Raw genomic sequence first — 15026 nt, 5'->3', positions numbered from 1 at the left:
AACGCCTTTTCAGCCCAATTAAAACAAACAAACAAACAAAACAGTATTTTGTTTTGGTTGATTGGTTTATTCCAAGCTTTGTTTAGTACTGATCACAGCTCTGATTGTAGTCAACAGAAACTTATGGACCGTGGGCTAAAATGTTGTCAGGTAAACCCCTGAGATCAGAGATCTTCAAGTTTCATGGGTTTGCCACCATACCTCTTACATCCCGGAATAATGTGAACGTTCAAATTGGGGCAAAGTACGAACTCGCAGCTCAGAGCAGGCTGCTTCCTGACAGAAATCACGAGGTATAATGGAAACTTCTCATATAGTCTTGAAATTAATAAAAAAGGGAGCTTTTTTCTTAAATTAGTCAATGTCCAGAATGACTGTACCAGTGCCCCTCCCTTTAAAAACAGTAAAAGACTGAATTTTAAGAGAGACCATCTGAAATCAGCCTATATTTTCAGGGGCCTTTGCAGCTGAAGGATATGAAGGGTGTATTTACATGTAGGTTAGGTACACAATGTGAACATTGCTTCCAAACTAATCCAAGGGACAGAAAAATTACCTATTAATCTAGTTTCATCTACATTTTTTTACACTCTGATACAAAGAATATTTTTGTGTCTAGTTTGTTATGAGGTAAGAAATGTCTTCCAGATTGAGTTCATGTTGTAACAAGCTTATTTTTCGGCTGTAGTTAGTTCTGCAGGACTGTGCAGTCTTATTCAGGACAGCAATAATTACACCTCCCAACCTATCAGTACATGTGGAAATAGTTGTCTGGTAAGGCCAGGGTGTTTACTTGGTCTTCAGAAGGTGCACTGCTGCTTCACAACACCTAGCTTGTGATATATGGACTTCTGTCTGCAGTGTTTATCTGTGTTTTCAATAAAATGTTTCGAACATAGTCATTGTTAGCCCTAAGATGTCGTAATGCCTATTTCTGTTGATTGCTGTTTTAGAAATTACGAATTTATATCAGTCAGTAAGACATATTAACATGTCTAATACAGTTATTTCTGGGATTATTCACAGGCTTATGGCGAGGAATGTTCTTATACAGCTGCTGGATTTGGATTGTCACAGATTTCCTATGATAGGAGGATATTATTTCTATGAAGGGCATGTAACTTACTTATAACTTTTCCAATTCATTTGATTTCATTCATGAGAAAAAAATAAGTGCTGGCTGCAAAATCAACAGTTTTATGGTTACTGCTCCCAGAAGTGTTTCAGCTGCTGAGACATCCTTTACTCCAGCCTATTTAAGGAACTTCAAGTTCTCATTATCCATAACCAAAGGGGGTGTATCGTTAGCTACCTTTGCTGACCTGTAACACCCAATGTATGAACATCTCAGTGAGGAAGAAGCCTCATAGTGACTTGATTTGCAAGAAAATAGATGTTTGGGCTCACTTACCTTTTAAATGTTTAAACAGCAAACTTCACAAAGAATAGAAACTCATGAATAGATGATTACTCATTTTAATTATGATGGAAACAAAAAATACCAGGAAGTGTCAACTATGGAGAAGAAACTGCCCACTTCTAGGCTGTTGGTTCTAGGGAAGCTCACTGGAGAACTGACTGATGGGCTTTCGTATACTGGCTGTGGGAGGCCTTCTTGTATGAGCTCTGTTGAACTAAACAAGCACGTTCTCATATCCATTTCAGGTATTCTGGTTTGAAGTTTCTCTTCTGTGATCAGCTGTTCAAAATACTCAGCATCCATCATTCTACCAGACCTACTTTAAGTCTGACATGACGCAGCGTGCACAAATAGGGAAGGATGTGTCTCTGTTGGCTGTAACGTGTGACTCTTTTTTACAGATGTGGTGTCATTTTCTTGAAAACAGAGCAAAGACCAAATATCCTGGTAAATTTCTCATTTTGTCACAGTTACAAAAAGCTCCTCCTTTTCAATTGGAAATATATTTACTGTCTTCCATGTTGCTACGTAATGCTTTGTCTGTAGCATGCATTTTTGGTAATTTACACTAAGAGACAATTTAAAAGTAATCTATTATAGTGAGAAAAAAATACGCATTGATTGTCACAAAAGCGAATGTTTCTGTTCAGTATTTAAACCTAGTGCAACCTTATAAATCAAATACATTTTCAAAAGAAACATTTTATCTGACAAGTAATTTAGTAAAGTTTCTCAGTAAAGACCAATGTATGTTTCTTCTCATTTATGACCTGGGCAATAAACCTCTGGATTCTTTAATGATTTGCATTCCTTTAGATCTCTGGTCTATCCCAGCAATAAAAGCATGTTAAACAAAGAGAATTGGCAAACCTGAGCCTTACTGTGAAACTGTATCTGGATAATGATGTAATTAACCAAGAAAATCATTTCAGTAGAGTAAAATGATTTGATTTGATCCTAAAAAAAAATACCTATTTGAATAAATCTTTAAACCAGGTGTTTTTGGAGAAGCAAATTAAAGCTGCTTCCTCATGCCTTTTTAAAGAATTAAATTCTGAAATTCATCAGTTGACAGTACTTGTTGACATTCAGTGTTCCTCATGCAAACTCAAGTGCTCTTCTCATTTTAATTTGCAGTGTGCTGGAAAAATACAGCACATGACTTTTGAGAACTTAAGGTGCTTTCCAGGTCACATTTATTCTGAATTTGCAAATCAATTTGTACAACAAAAGAGGGATTAATATGCCTGCAGGATATGCTGTACCTTGGACAAAATTTTTTGTTGCATGTAACACTCTATCTAAATAAAGTCTATTAAGATGATTTATGTACTCTGGAGACATTGTCTGACACTGGAAAAGCATAATTAAAACTAACATAAAAATATGGCTCAGACAGCTGATTCTGTGATTCTGTGATTTTACCAACAGACTGACTGGTTGATTCAGCTTTGGGAACTCAATATCTAAATAAATTACTGAGAGCAGCAGAAAATTGGCAGTTGAAGTTTAGTGTCCTGAGATACCATTGAAGTCAAACTAGATTATCTGAAGCTTTCATGCAGTTATGAAATTATAAAGCTTTTTTTTTTTTTTCATTCTAATAAACAGTATGATGTGGAACATATCTCCTGTACCAGGCAAGTTTAGACTTTCATGTGGACTAGAAGGATGAAACATGCTTTGAGGATGCATCTGCTGATACGTGAACAACTCCTTGTCCTAAATACCAGTAGTTCTGCAAAGCAGTTTTATTTTTAGTTTTTTACTGGAGATGCATCAAACTCAGAAAAAAAAAAAAAAAAAGAAAAAAAAAAAAGAACTTCTATCTTATTCCTAATCATCAAGATCATATTTGATTATTTCTAACAATGTTAGACTAATTAGAAGCAAAAGCAAGCTCTGGGAATAATGTCACATTTTAGATGTTTATTTCACCTTCTTTGTGCAAATTAACACAAATGTTTTGTAAGCTGGCTACCTAAAGCATCGACTCTGAATTTTCCTTGAAGAAGGAACCTACTTTTGGACTGTGTTTATATTTTAACCATTAAAAACATTTGGCATGTGTTGTCTAAAACATCCCATCATAAATCCCTATTCTCAGTTGCTTTACACTGTTTATAATCCTTACTAATCACCACTGGATTGTATCTTAGCTTGCTTATTCCTGCCTGAACCACTTTTTTTTATAGTCACGGCAAAAAAGGCTTAGCTGTTTCAAAGAGTGAGATTAGATGTGCATTGTTTGCTTAAAAAAAAAAAAAAAAAAGCTCTGAAAATTATTTCACGTGGGAGTTATAGCAGATATAGCAGAGAATCTAAGGATCAGATTTTGTTAGGGAAATCCATGTCAGGGCTCTGCTTTTGATTATCTAAAGCCACTCAAGATTTGTTTACTTTTAAATGGCAAAAAATAAAAATAAAAATTAAGGGACACAAGTTACATGGTGAACTTTATCCAAAGATCATGCATCCTTTAAAGTGTCAGTCACAGCTCCGCATTGATATGACGTATAGGTCACCTTGCTTTAATATTCTAAGTGCTTTTCTGTGCCAAAAAGCATCACTCTAATATAATCCCAGTTAGGTCATAACTAATTTGTCTTACTTCTGACCCCAGACTCAGAGAAAGTAGAGAACGGAAAGTTGATTGAATGACAAGGAAACGCCAAGCTATGTATTATGATTGTGTATTTATATGATGCTATTTTCTATCAGAATACTTTGGTGTTATATGTCGTGTACTTCAAGGTATATATCGTGTGCTTCAAAGCAGTGTCATCAGTGGTTTCATATAGCTAGCTGTAAGGGTGTCAGAAATTGTATGCAGTGCCCCATCATTTTGAGAAAGAGAGAGAGAGCACTTCAGTCTTATTTTGTACAGGGCATTTAGCAAGATTTTATGTTCACTGATTAAAAAAACTTCTGATGGTCTTATGAAATCTTCTCTGACACTTTGCCGCCACTGGGATTAAGTGTGGTTCATCAGGCACTTGCAGAAAAATTCTGTATTCATGTGTTTTACTGAATTTTGATTTACAGATACCAAAGGAGTAAGCAGACTACTAATGTAGCTTTTCAAAAAACATCTTTTCATATGTTCCTTTAAAAAGATGACCACACACGGCTTTTTATTTAGCAAATAAGAAGTATGGTTGTATTTAAAACCATGCCTGAAATCTATTGGCAAAAATGTATGTTATTAATCTCTACTTCATAAGCTTTGCAGAAATAATGCTGGAGGAGAGGAATCCAAAGCTTTTTCTGGGTCTTTTATCAACAGAATTATCTCAGTTCTGACGTTTATCGTTGGTGACAGCACATGAGATAGACAGACCAGAACTGACTTTCAGTTGGAAGTTGCTAGGCTGAGAGCACTTCTTAAAGTTGTATGCAGAACAAATTTCTCTGGCGATGGTAAACAAACCATTCGTGGGGGGTGAGAGGATGGGAGAGCTGTGCATCCAAATAAACCCTTTGTATTATCTTAATTTCCTGCTGACCTCAGACAGACTCACCATCCTGACTTCTCGTCTTCCCATAAATGGATGCGTGCCTTGCATGCAGAAAAGTGAGTCTTCGTTAGCTGGAGAGCTGCCCTAAGCAGAGGGAGTGGGGTGTGTGTGTGTGTGCATGCATGCACTTGTAGTTGTCATAGTGCAACCCGTACAGTCTTCTCCATTTCCTTCAAGTCATTTCTTCACCAAGCTCTTTTATCATGCCGTCCACAGGATACGGTAGAGAGGTTTCATCAGCTTTTCAAGTTTTTAGTAAAAGGTCTTCTTTTATAATCTGGATGCTTGCCAGATGTTACGACATGGGGATACTATGTGGAAAAGCAGCAGTTCTTGGTGGTTATTCGGAAGCTTTGGTGCCAAAATGCTGACTTAGCACACTAAGGAGTGGCTGAGTTTAAAAAAAAAAAAGAAGGCAAGGAAGGGATGAGGCAGGTACTAATCACTTTCTGGCAACTTCTGAAGAGCTTTTGTCATCCTAAATAAAATCCCATCACATCCGTATTTCATTCATGTAGGCAGTCAGTCTCAGCTTTTTTATAGCCATACCCTGCCTATCCAGCCTTGTAATGGTTTTCCTTGGTATATTTTTTTGCTTTATCGATGTCTAGCAGACATCACAGGCAGTTCAAAAGAAGCATAGCTCTTAGTTTAATCTTTCTCACCCCTTGCTCTAACCACATTTAATTTTCTCTTCCTTAATTTGCTGTTCCTCTTCATGATCACTCCTTCTATCATGACGCCTACCAAAAATGGTGAATAACATGCATGAAGACAAAGGAGCAGTGAGAACAACTTATGAGAACCCTTTTATTTGTGATATGAAGAAGACATGGATTCATCCTCAAAGTGGACCATGGTACTTCTAAGTTCTTCACCAGACATCAACAGCCTTTTTGTTTTCCTAGTCATCTGGAGAATGTTACAAAAGATTGCCAGAAATTAAAAGAAAAAGTGGACTAGTGGAACTGAAATTGCTTTTGTGATTCCCATGCCTCTTAAATTGTTGTATTCTGATCTGTCCGTATGAACCTCTTTCAGAAACAATAGTATCTTCACACCTGGCAAAGAATGTTTCCTTCCTCGGTTACAGCTGTGAAGACAGGGTTTGTACTTGCATGGAAAAATAAGGAAATTATATCCTCAGCTGATGAAATCTTCATTTTTGGAATCCCTCAAAAGCATTGGACTTACTGCCAACTAAAAGAGAAGGAAACAGAGATTTCAGTAACATTTATGTCTTTTAAAATGGGAAATAGAGCCCCTTGCAAGTAGCTGAGAGTTGCATTGCTTACCATGAGTAAAATTAGAATACTCTACATCTCCTTTATGCTGGCCATGCATTTAACAAGCAGCACACAAGGGTACTAATAATTTCTTCATTCCTCCAAACAGCATTTAGTGATGTGGGTTTAAGGGTTTACCTTGAAGAATATGTGAGTGTTGAGATAAGAAGAAGGAGTTGAGAGGGAGGAAGCTGAAGCACACGGTTCATTGGCCACTGCAGATTAGCAGGTCGGCCTGTAAAAGGTTATTTATTAAAGCCACTGTAAATATGAAGTCCTGTCTCTACCAAGGAGAGAGCTCAGCAGGTCTGCACGGACCTTACGCCATCATGTTGAGCTGTCCAAGTTGGCTGCTCTTCACATACTTGAGGTATGTATGTACATGTACATATGCTCAGAGTGTGCAGTGATGAGCACTGATTCTGAAGCCTGTTCAGAAATGGAATTCTTACAGTGACAATTTCATTTGCGTAAGGAGTATCATGTTTTTTTTCCTTCCAGTCCTGATATCTTGTATAGATATGAACTCCCAAGGGGATGAAGGCAAATTGGAAATTCTGGAAAAAAATCGAAAAGAAATTTTGATGGAAAATATTTTCACTCATCATAATCAGTGAAATGATTGTAGAATAACATGTAAAATGTTTTTACAGATGCGCTTCAAAGTTCTTCAGAAGATTTTCCAAAGTAAAGAAGTATTAAAATTAATTGAGACTTCTAGTGTGAGACATCAACAGTTCTTGTATGCTGTAGGCCAAGTTTACATTTTTCTTAATGCTATTCAGAGTTAGCAGCATCACAAGTTTCTGTGTGGGTATCAAGGGTCCCTTTTAAAGTGTTTTCTCAGGAACAGACCCTTCCTCCAATGTTACAAAATTTGTCTCTGTGTACCCGTTAATTCTGAGCCTCATCAACGTAATCTTCCCTTTTGCTTCTAAGTCAATAATATTGGTGCTTTTCATTTTCAACAGTTTTATTCCTCCTGTTTTCAGAGATATCATCACATGAACAAAATGCTAAAGTAATTTTAGCATGGAAAATTTCCACGTCTATTATTATGCGCATTTGTCATTATTCAAAAGTAAATAATTCATGTGTATTTACTTTGTAAACTTATTACCAGTATTTCATGTGATAACCAAACCATGCATATTTTTCACTGCTAATAAAAGTAAGTCCAGATGTTCAAGTAACTAATGAAGATGTGATTCCCCAAGTTCATTTAAGCATGAGAGAAGAAAGAATACTTCTTTAATCCTTTCCCAATTTCTGGAAATCGTCCCTCTCTAACCATTGCTACTTATCAGTGTTTCAAGGTTCACAGTGGCGTAGGTGAGTTCCAGACCTACTAAGCTTTGAAAAATGTATGCATATATGTATTTTGCTTTTAATCTATGATTTGCAAGGTTAATTGTATCAATCTTTTACATGTGAATTGAGTACCTGGAGCAACTGTCCTTTCTGAGTCGGGATGTATGCCGATTACAAGTGCACCGGTCCTACTTCCATTGCTGGAAGGCCTACAAGAAACAGCACTGGATGTTATTATTTTAGACTTGTGTAGTACTTAACGGAATAACGTAAGGGTTAACATTCAAGTTCATGTTGTCTTAATATTTTTTAAAAATGAATTACGTTCCTGTTGTATTCCCCACGGCTAGATTTCCCTGGGAAAAGACAGACAACAATGGTAATTGTTATAAAAAACTGTAAGTGTTTTAAGATGGAGGTTGATAAGTTTATGGACGGGGATCACAAAGCAAGATAAGAAGAACTCTGAAGTTGGAATTAAAACCTGAGATAATTGTTCTTTTGTGTCCAATTTGTTAGTAGGGCTAGCACCTAACTACCTGCAGCAGAGGAGATTTCTGTGCTCGTGCTTTAGCCTCACCTTACAGGACTTCTGTTGCTTAGCTCTGGGAGGCAGGTAAGGGTGGTGGGCTTGGGGCTTGGCAAGATGCACTGCTGCTGCTTCTGGAGTATCTCGGAATATCTTAGGAGCTTTTGGACAATTTACTTCTAATTCTTACTATCGTAAGGATGTTGGGAAATGATCACTCCTGCTTTCTTCTTACGGTCCATCAGAGGTACAGCTCTTGTCCTTTGTGTCTTCGTGTCTTGTTTCTTCATGTCTTAAGCCTGTACAGGCAGTCAGGAACGGTGTGCAGTCTGCGGTGTGGGACTGGTCATGGAGCAGTCGTGTGGCTCTCCTAAGACTAAGCATCCATTGCGGTGATTCTTGGACTGCCTGGGACATCATTCAGTGACCCAAGAAGTCTTTCTCAGTCCTTTGTTGCTATGTTCTAGACAGTGCTAAGATGTGAACCTAGAGAATGAGAAGCAGTGCTTGTAAGCTTGGAAGACTGTTTTTTAACTCTGAATGGCTTAGAGCTCGTCTTTCTTGGCCAAATAAAAGATTTCTTGAGAAGTCCCAGCTGAGGATTTTGTGGCTGTTGGAAGTGTACCAAGAACTTTTCTGCTCTGAGTACGAAGAATATTTTTGTTTTCTCTTATTTGCATGTAGACTGGGGAAGCATTTCCCTAGGAGGCAAGCATTCCCCTTCTTTCTGTACTTCGCAGCTCGACAGCATGACTTGGTCTTCAGAAAAATCAAGTACTAACTAGCATGCTGGTTACATTGCTTTAGAATTAACTAAAAATTCCAGTGTGGTATAAATCTTTATTAAGATCACTAGATCACTGGACACCTTATAAGATATAGAAGATTTTACAGGAAACCCTTTCAGAAAAAGTAATTTGCATTAAGTATATCAGAGTGCTAACGCCAGTGTGTTCTGGTACATAAAAGGTTTTTTAAATTTAAATAAAATTTCTGTTCTGAGAAAATAAATTACATGAAAATGGCAGATTTTTACTTTGCAAATCAATTTCTTCTCTTTTTATCTGTACACACAAGTGACAAAAATGATATTGCTTTGCTTTTATTCCTGTTAGACATGGTAATTACGTGGTGGTAGGTAATAAGTTGAATTTTATACCTACCTATATACATGGTCAACAGAATTTACTGTGTTGCTAACAGGTATATTCATATAACTTAATAAAGAAAAAGAAAAGGGGGGCAAGGTTTCTTTTGCTTCAGGGAGGCTTGCTATGAGATTACCCGTGTTTGTCACTTTGATCTCTCCATCTCTCCTCAAGGTTCAACATTAAAGTCAAAATAAAAATAAACAATAAAATAAACTAATTTAAATGAGACTTCAGAGTTGCTGTCAGGTGACTAATGGATTATTAATTTCTCCAGATTAGTTTGCTGCCACAGAGAAAAACACAAAAACCAGTCAAGCTAGGACTAAAGTCCATCTTTTATTTTTGGGAACACCGTTCTGCTCCGAGTGGATTTTTTTGTAGACATATCAAGAGAAAACAAATTGTCTAAGGAATCATCATATCCCACAGCATATAGGATTCTTGGTATTCATGTTTCGTAGTCCAGATGGTGTCGAGGACAATCTCTTCAGCATTTTGACTGGGGACAGGTGAAGTTCTGCCAGCTGGAGAGGTGTTGCATTCTTTATTTGACCTTGCCTGGGGCAGGATGCTTCTTAGAGTGTTAAATAACCAGAATAGTTGAAACCTAGAACAGTTTTACCCAACCTATCATAAGCACCTACAGTTAAGTCCAGCACCTAGCCTAGTCATCATGGTCCCCTCTTATAGTCTGTGAACAACTTTAAGTACCCCAGAGGGTGATTTATGTCACTGCCAGATAAATTGTCTGTTTGAGATAAATTGTGACAATGATAGATTGTCTGAGATGCCATGTAGACTCAAGAGCCCAAGTACACTGCCTTAGCTTTGGACAGCCACATCCTGGATGCCTAAAGCTTATCTAGGATGGATGCTGAACTGCATCCTCCTTAAGCAGCAGGAACTTTAGTCAGATACTTGAATTTACTCATGGAGCTCTTAATTGCAAATTAGAATCCACCTTATTGAGATTTCCATAAAAATGCCTATAGTAACAATGCATCAGTCTCAGAACACGCTTTTTAATTACATGATAATCTCACGTGTGCCACACATATTTTGTGTCCTTCTGGGGACAGTTTTCCAAAGCAGAATCTGTGTGTGGCACTCGTTTGAACCAAAGTATTCAAGTGACAGCGAACCAAATCAGTCATCTCTGTATTTTGCAAAGATCAAACAGAAGCCATTAACATGTTATAGATTCAAACTTTGTATTGAAGTACCCTCTGTAAAGAGCTCTGTCATGAGCCCTCTGAAAGGCCTTATTAGACTCTGACACGAGCTATTAGCACACAGAAGATGCAGCCACCAAATGGTATTCATGTACAGGACATTAGCCAGGGGCAGCACGGGACGATCCCCAGAGCTTGCTTCCAACCTCAACTATTCTGTGATTGTGTGATAACGGCATTGCTGGCACACGTGTACGTGCAGATCCTCCCCTCCTCCCTCTGTGCCAGGACTTTTCAATTGTTCCTGTCATCCCTAGTACTGCACTTTCTCTATTAACAAAACAAACAAACAAACAAAACCCACCACAAACTCTGAATTTGGCTTTGTAAATGTTTTAAATTAACATTTCGCTTCTATGTCAGAAAGACAGATGCCTGTGATATACTTGAAAGAAAAAATAATGAGCAAAATGTCTCTCTTTAGAGTCTCTCTTTAGAGACTGGCTAAACAGCCTGCCAATAATGGGCTGTTGTGCACCTTGCCCACCAGGTTCTGGAGAAATTATTGTCAACGACTGCAGGTTAAGCTGAATGATAGATAGAGTTAATTTAATGAAAACAAATCCTAAGCATAGAATTGCGTATTGAAATTATCTGCCCACACCATGTTAAAAATGATTTACTCTTGTAGTAAATATATTTAATGGACACTTTGCAAAGATCAAAATCCAACATTTCACTGACAGAGCACAGCATATGATTTTCCTTTTAATTTATAGATTTTACGTGGGTATCAGAGTAATCATCTTCTTTGGATGGAACAACAAAGGCAATTGTGTGAAAAATAAGCTACCATATGTTATTTCTGGGGACATTTTTGCTATTTTCTTTTTGTCCCTAAGTACACAATTCATTTTCATAAATTCCAGCTTATTAAAGGGCCCTTATTATCATTTAATGCATTTCAATAATTAAGAATCAAACCACAAAATTGTCCACATGTGCAATTAAAATTAAATTTAACTAGTAGAGCAATATCAATATTTTGCAATATTTCACTGTTGCAATTGAGTTATGAGTAAACATAAGGAAGTTCAAGATGTGGAATTTGAAGATAGGCAATGGTTTAGTATCCTATCTAATACCAGACTCCTACATCAGGTAATCACAGTCTGACTCATCTATATGCAATATTACTCATTCAAACAATATGTAGGCATTTTTGTCTAGCCTTAACCCTGGAGCAATGCTTATGATTTCCTAAAGAATTATTGAGGGGGCAGTGGCTGAGAAAAAGTTGATGAGTAAGACTATGGAAATTTTATTTGCGGAAATCAAAATATGGAATAATTACTTTGATTGAATGAATTTCCTTTTGATGATTTTCTGCTTTGCCATACCATGTTTCTAGGTGAGTCGAACTGATGACTGAAGGATAAGGACTTAACATTACCTGCATATGATGACACACTGCCAAAATTCAAGTTCTTTGACTGCCTTGTATTTTCAAATAATGTTAATGGAGCTTAAGTGCTATCACTGAAATAATCAATTAGATGATGGATATTTGTCTTTTAACCGTGCAAAGGAATGCAATGGATAACTATCATAAATGTTTTGGTATTTCTGAGGTTGTTGTAGAAAAAATATCCTTTTCAACAGAACACTTAATTATTTTGTTAGAGAAACATGTATCTTGTTGACAAAACTTGCAGCATTTGTCCCAACAAGCTGCATCATTTTAAAATACAGACATTAGATCTGTACAACTGACTGTACTATATTATTTTCACAATATACTGTTTACCTGCTGTATGACAATCTACAATAAACAACTCCACATAAACTGGTGAGAGTCAGCGCAGAAATCTTTTTCATTCATTTTGCAAACTACTATTTTCTTTTCTTAAGGCATGTCCTTTGGCTTCTCATTGTGAAATTGTCATCGTCATCAAGATCTTGCAATTCAGGTTGGGAATGTAGCCAGGTAAACTTGCAGAAAGAATATGTAGGCTTTGCCAAACTCATAGTCATTCTGATCGCTCTGGGTCTACTGGAGTTTGTACCAAAAAAGTCCAAGTATTAGCTTTTTACAGCTAGTGGTTAGCTTGGGATTCATATAAAATAAATAAATAAAAACACTTTAAATATCAAAGAGGTTAATTAATAATAATCCTAGCTGCAGATCTTTTAGATCAGTTAGAGCTATTTTGCAGATACATTTTAATCTTACCTTGTATGTCTGTGTAAAGTTTGTAAAGAAATGTAGAGACTTTCAGTGTTGAGGCTGCTTCAGTATTCACTGAATTCTTGTTAAAAAAAAAGAAAAAAAAGCCAACAACCCCACACTCCCAGTGCCCATGCAAAACAACTGCTATTTACATAAGCTTTAATGAACCTTTCCAGAACTTTTCTCCCTTGCATGCCATTTCTCTGCCTGGGTTACAAGCGCAAAGAAAAAGTCCCAAGAGCATGGTACAACTGACGAAGAACCAAATGCAGAGCCATACCTCTGATCTCTGTTTCAAGACACAGATCATCTTATTTTAATCCATTTATTGAAGTCTCATGCTTTTACAAATGAATTCTTTCTTCATTTTTCCATTTCTTTGTAATTTTCTGTTCAGCAAGGTAATATCCAAAGCTGTAAGATTTCAGGAACAGCTGCAAACAGTTCTGTTGTATTTGATCTGCAAATACAAACCATTAGGCATAGGGTTTGTTGCTTGCTTGTGGGGTTTTTCTTTGTTCAGTTTGTTGTTTTACATTTTGTTTTACCTCCTCTTTTCTACCTTTTCCTCTGAAGAGCAAAATATCTTTGTTATCTAAACAGGCCATGAACTGAAGGAGAACGATTACACACTGGCTGTATGTAGGTCAGCTGCATGTGAAATACAAGTGACAATTCTTTATTCTGATCTATTTGTTTTGATTTGCATTACTTTAAGTTTTTTCAAGAGGCGTTGAACAGGAATCAGCTCTTGTTAGAACAAAGATTAGGCTCTCCATTCAGTAATTGAAATGACAATAGCAGAGGTTTCAGCAATTTCCTCTCATACTCAAACACTATTAAAAAAAAAATAATCAAAATTTCTCAAATTCCCAGGTGCTTTGTAATGGGAAACATAATCTTGCACTTCTAACACTTCTGTTTGACTGTCCCACCAGTTATTTGCTTGGGGACACCAGTTATTTGCTTGCTGTTCTGCAGGAAACGTGAGGCCACTTCCCAGCACAGAGATATCTTCAGCACTCACGGTATGTTTTTTGTCGCGTGTAAGCGCTCTGTGCAGCAGCCAGCGATGAAGGAACAGAAGAGTGACAAAACTTTTGCATCCTACCAGAGGTCTTTCCAAGTTAGGATTGCGATTCTTTAGCAGTGGGAGAAAACTTGTGTTGCTGCTCCCTTCCGTCACACAATTGCAGCTGTAATTTCAACGAGCGCGAAAGGTCCACACAGAGTATTAATAAATTTCTCTCAGCTCTTCGTTTGGGCGCAGTGGGACTAAAAAGAATGTAACTTCACAATGTGCCTCAGAGCACAGCACGGCGCCCTTCTAAGGCAGAGTGCTTTTGCAATTGTCCTCTAAAAACAATGTTCTCCTTCTGATTAAAATCCGGGCTAAAATACTTTACCATCTTGGATGGGATTTTTCAGCTGAGAAGCAGAATGAAACACTAGAAATTCTCATTGTATTTCCCTTTCCCTGTCCTATCTTCATCCAAACTACACCCAGGGACTTCACTACCGTAGACAAAAGCAGCAGGGTTACTGTCCTGCTCTCTGAAGGGAGCACAGCATCGCTAGTCTGAACCTGACCAAATAACTCAGGGAAGTAGTCAAAGCTGGAGCTAATTTTTAATTGAAAGAAAAACAAACAAACAAACAACAACAACAAAAAAACCAGTTACTGCTTCCTTGGCAACAGGATTAATCCTCTACCATAATGCTGAAATGGATTTCAGGGAAAATGCATGTAGTTAATTCATTGCAGGTAGAGTTTGGAAGCCGTAAGGAGATCTGGTTTTGCTGACGGCAGAGGCACAAGAAAAATAAAGTAAAAATATCCCGAGCAGCACGTGTGGTAATTATAAGCACACAAAATAAGCTTTCCGTCACTATCAGTCCTGCCCTTGCCAACCGACCTACCTAGGCACCGTGAAGGTCTCCTCATGTGATTTCTGTGTGGAGCGCGGCGGTGTTCTCGGACTGCTAAAAACGCCCTCCTTGTATGCCGAGCAGAGCAGGGCGCAGCCTCGGTCAGCTGATAGGGTTAACCAAGAGAAACCCTTTTACAGTTTCTTCTGGGTTGAAAGTTGGAGGAAAGGTTATTGTGAGATTTTATAAATCAATGTGGTTTTTTTTTTTTCTGTTCAACGTGAAAAGGAAAATTGACTATAAAATCAGTAGGTGACATTTGAAGTGGATATATTCTAGCCCCTACAAAATTTCCTGTAGTAGGGATTAATTCATTAAAAGAAAGATAATTCTTCCAACTGTATCACATGCTTTTTCCCTTTACAGACACAGAAATTTCATGTGCTTTCTCCAGTGAACCCAACATAATGACATTTTTCTCTAGGAGTGCTCAGGGTCTATGAATTCACACGGCCCATGTGGCTTCCTTCACCCTTCATG

General features: G+C 37.5%; 1 long non-coding RNA gene across 2 annotated transcripts; it reads right to left on the bottom strand.

Annotated features, from left to right (window-relative positions):
- Positions 1-3352: 3352 nt before the first annotated feature.
- Positions 3353-14670, bottom strand: LOC125184382 (uncharacterized). 2 transcript variants are annotated; one of them, XR_010829092.1, is made up of 3 exons: positions 14538-14670; positions 7668-7744; positions 3353-6138 (listed from the first exon to the last, which is right to left on the bottom strand). It is a non-coding gene; the product is annotated as an uncharacterized lncRNA (long non-coding RNA). The 2 variants fall into 2 exon arrangements; XR_007168313.2 differs by lacking the exon at positions 3353-6138 and adding an exon at positions 6557-6781.
- Positions 14671-15026: the final 356 nt, after the last annotated feature.

Source organism: Anser cygnoides, chromosome 2 (genome assembly GCF_040182565.1).
Source record: "Anser cygnoides isolate HZ-2024a breed goose chromosome 2, Taihu_goose_T2T_genome, whole genome shotgun sequence".
NCBI lineage: Eukaryota > Metazoa > Chordata > Aves > Anseriformes > Anatidae > Anser > Anser cygnoides.
Note: the sequence above shows the minus strand (reverse complement) of the source record. Positions and strands in the feature narration are given on the sequence as shown.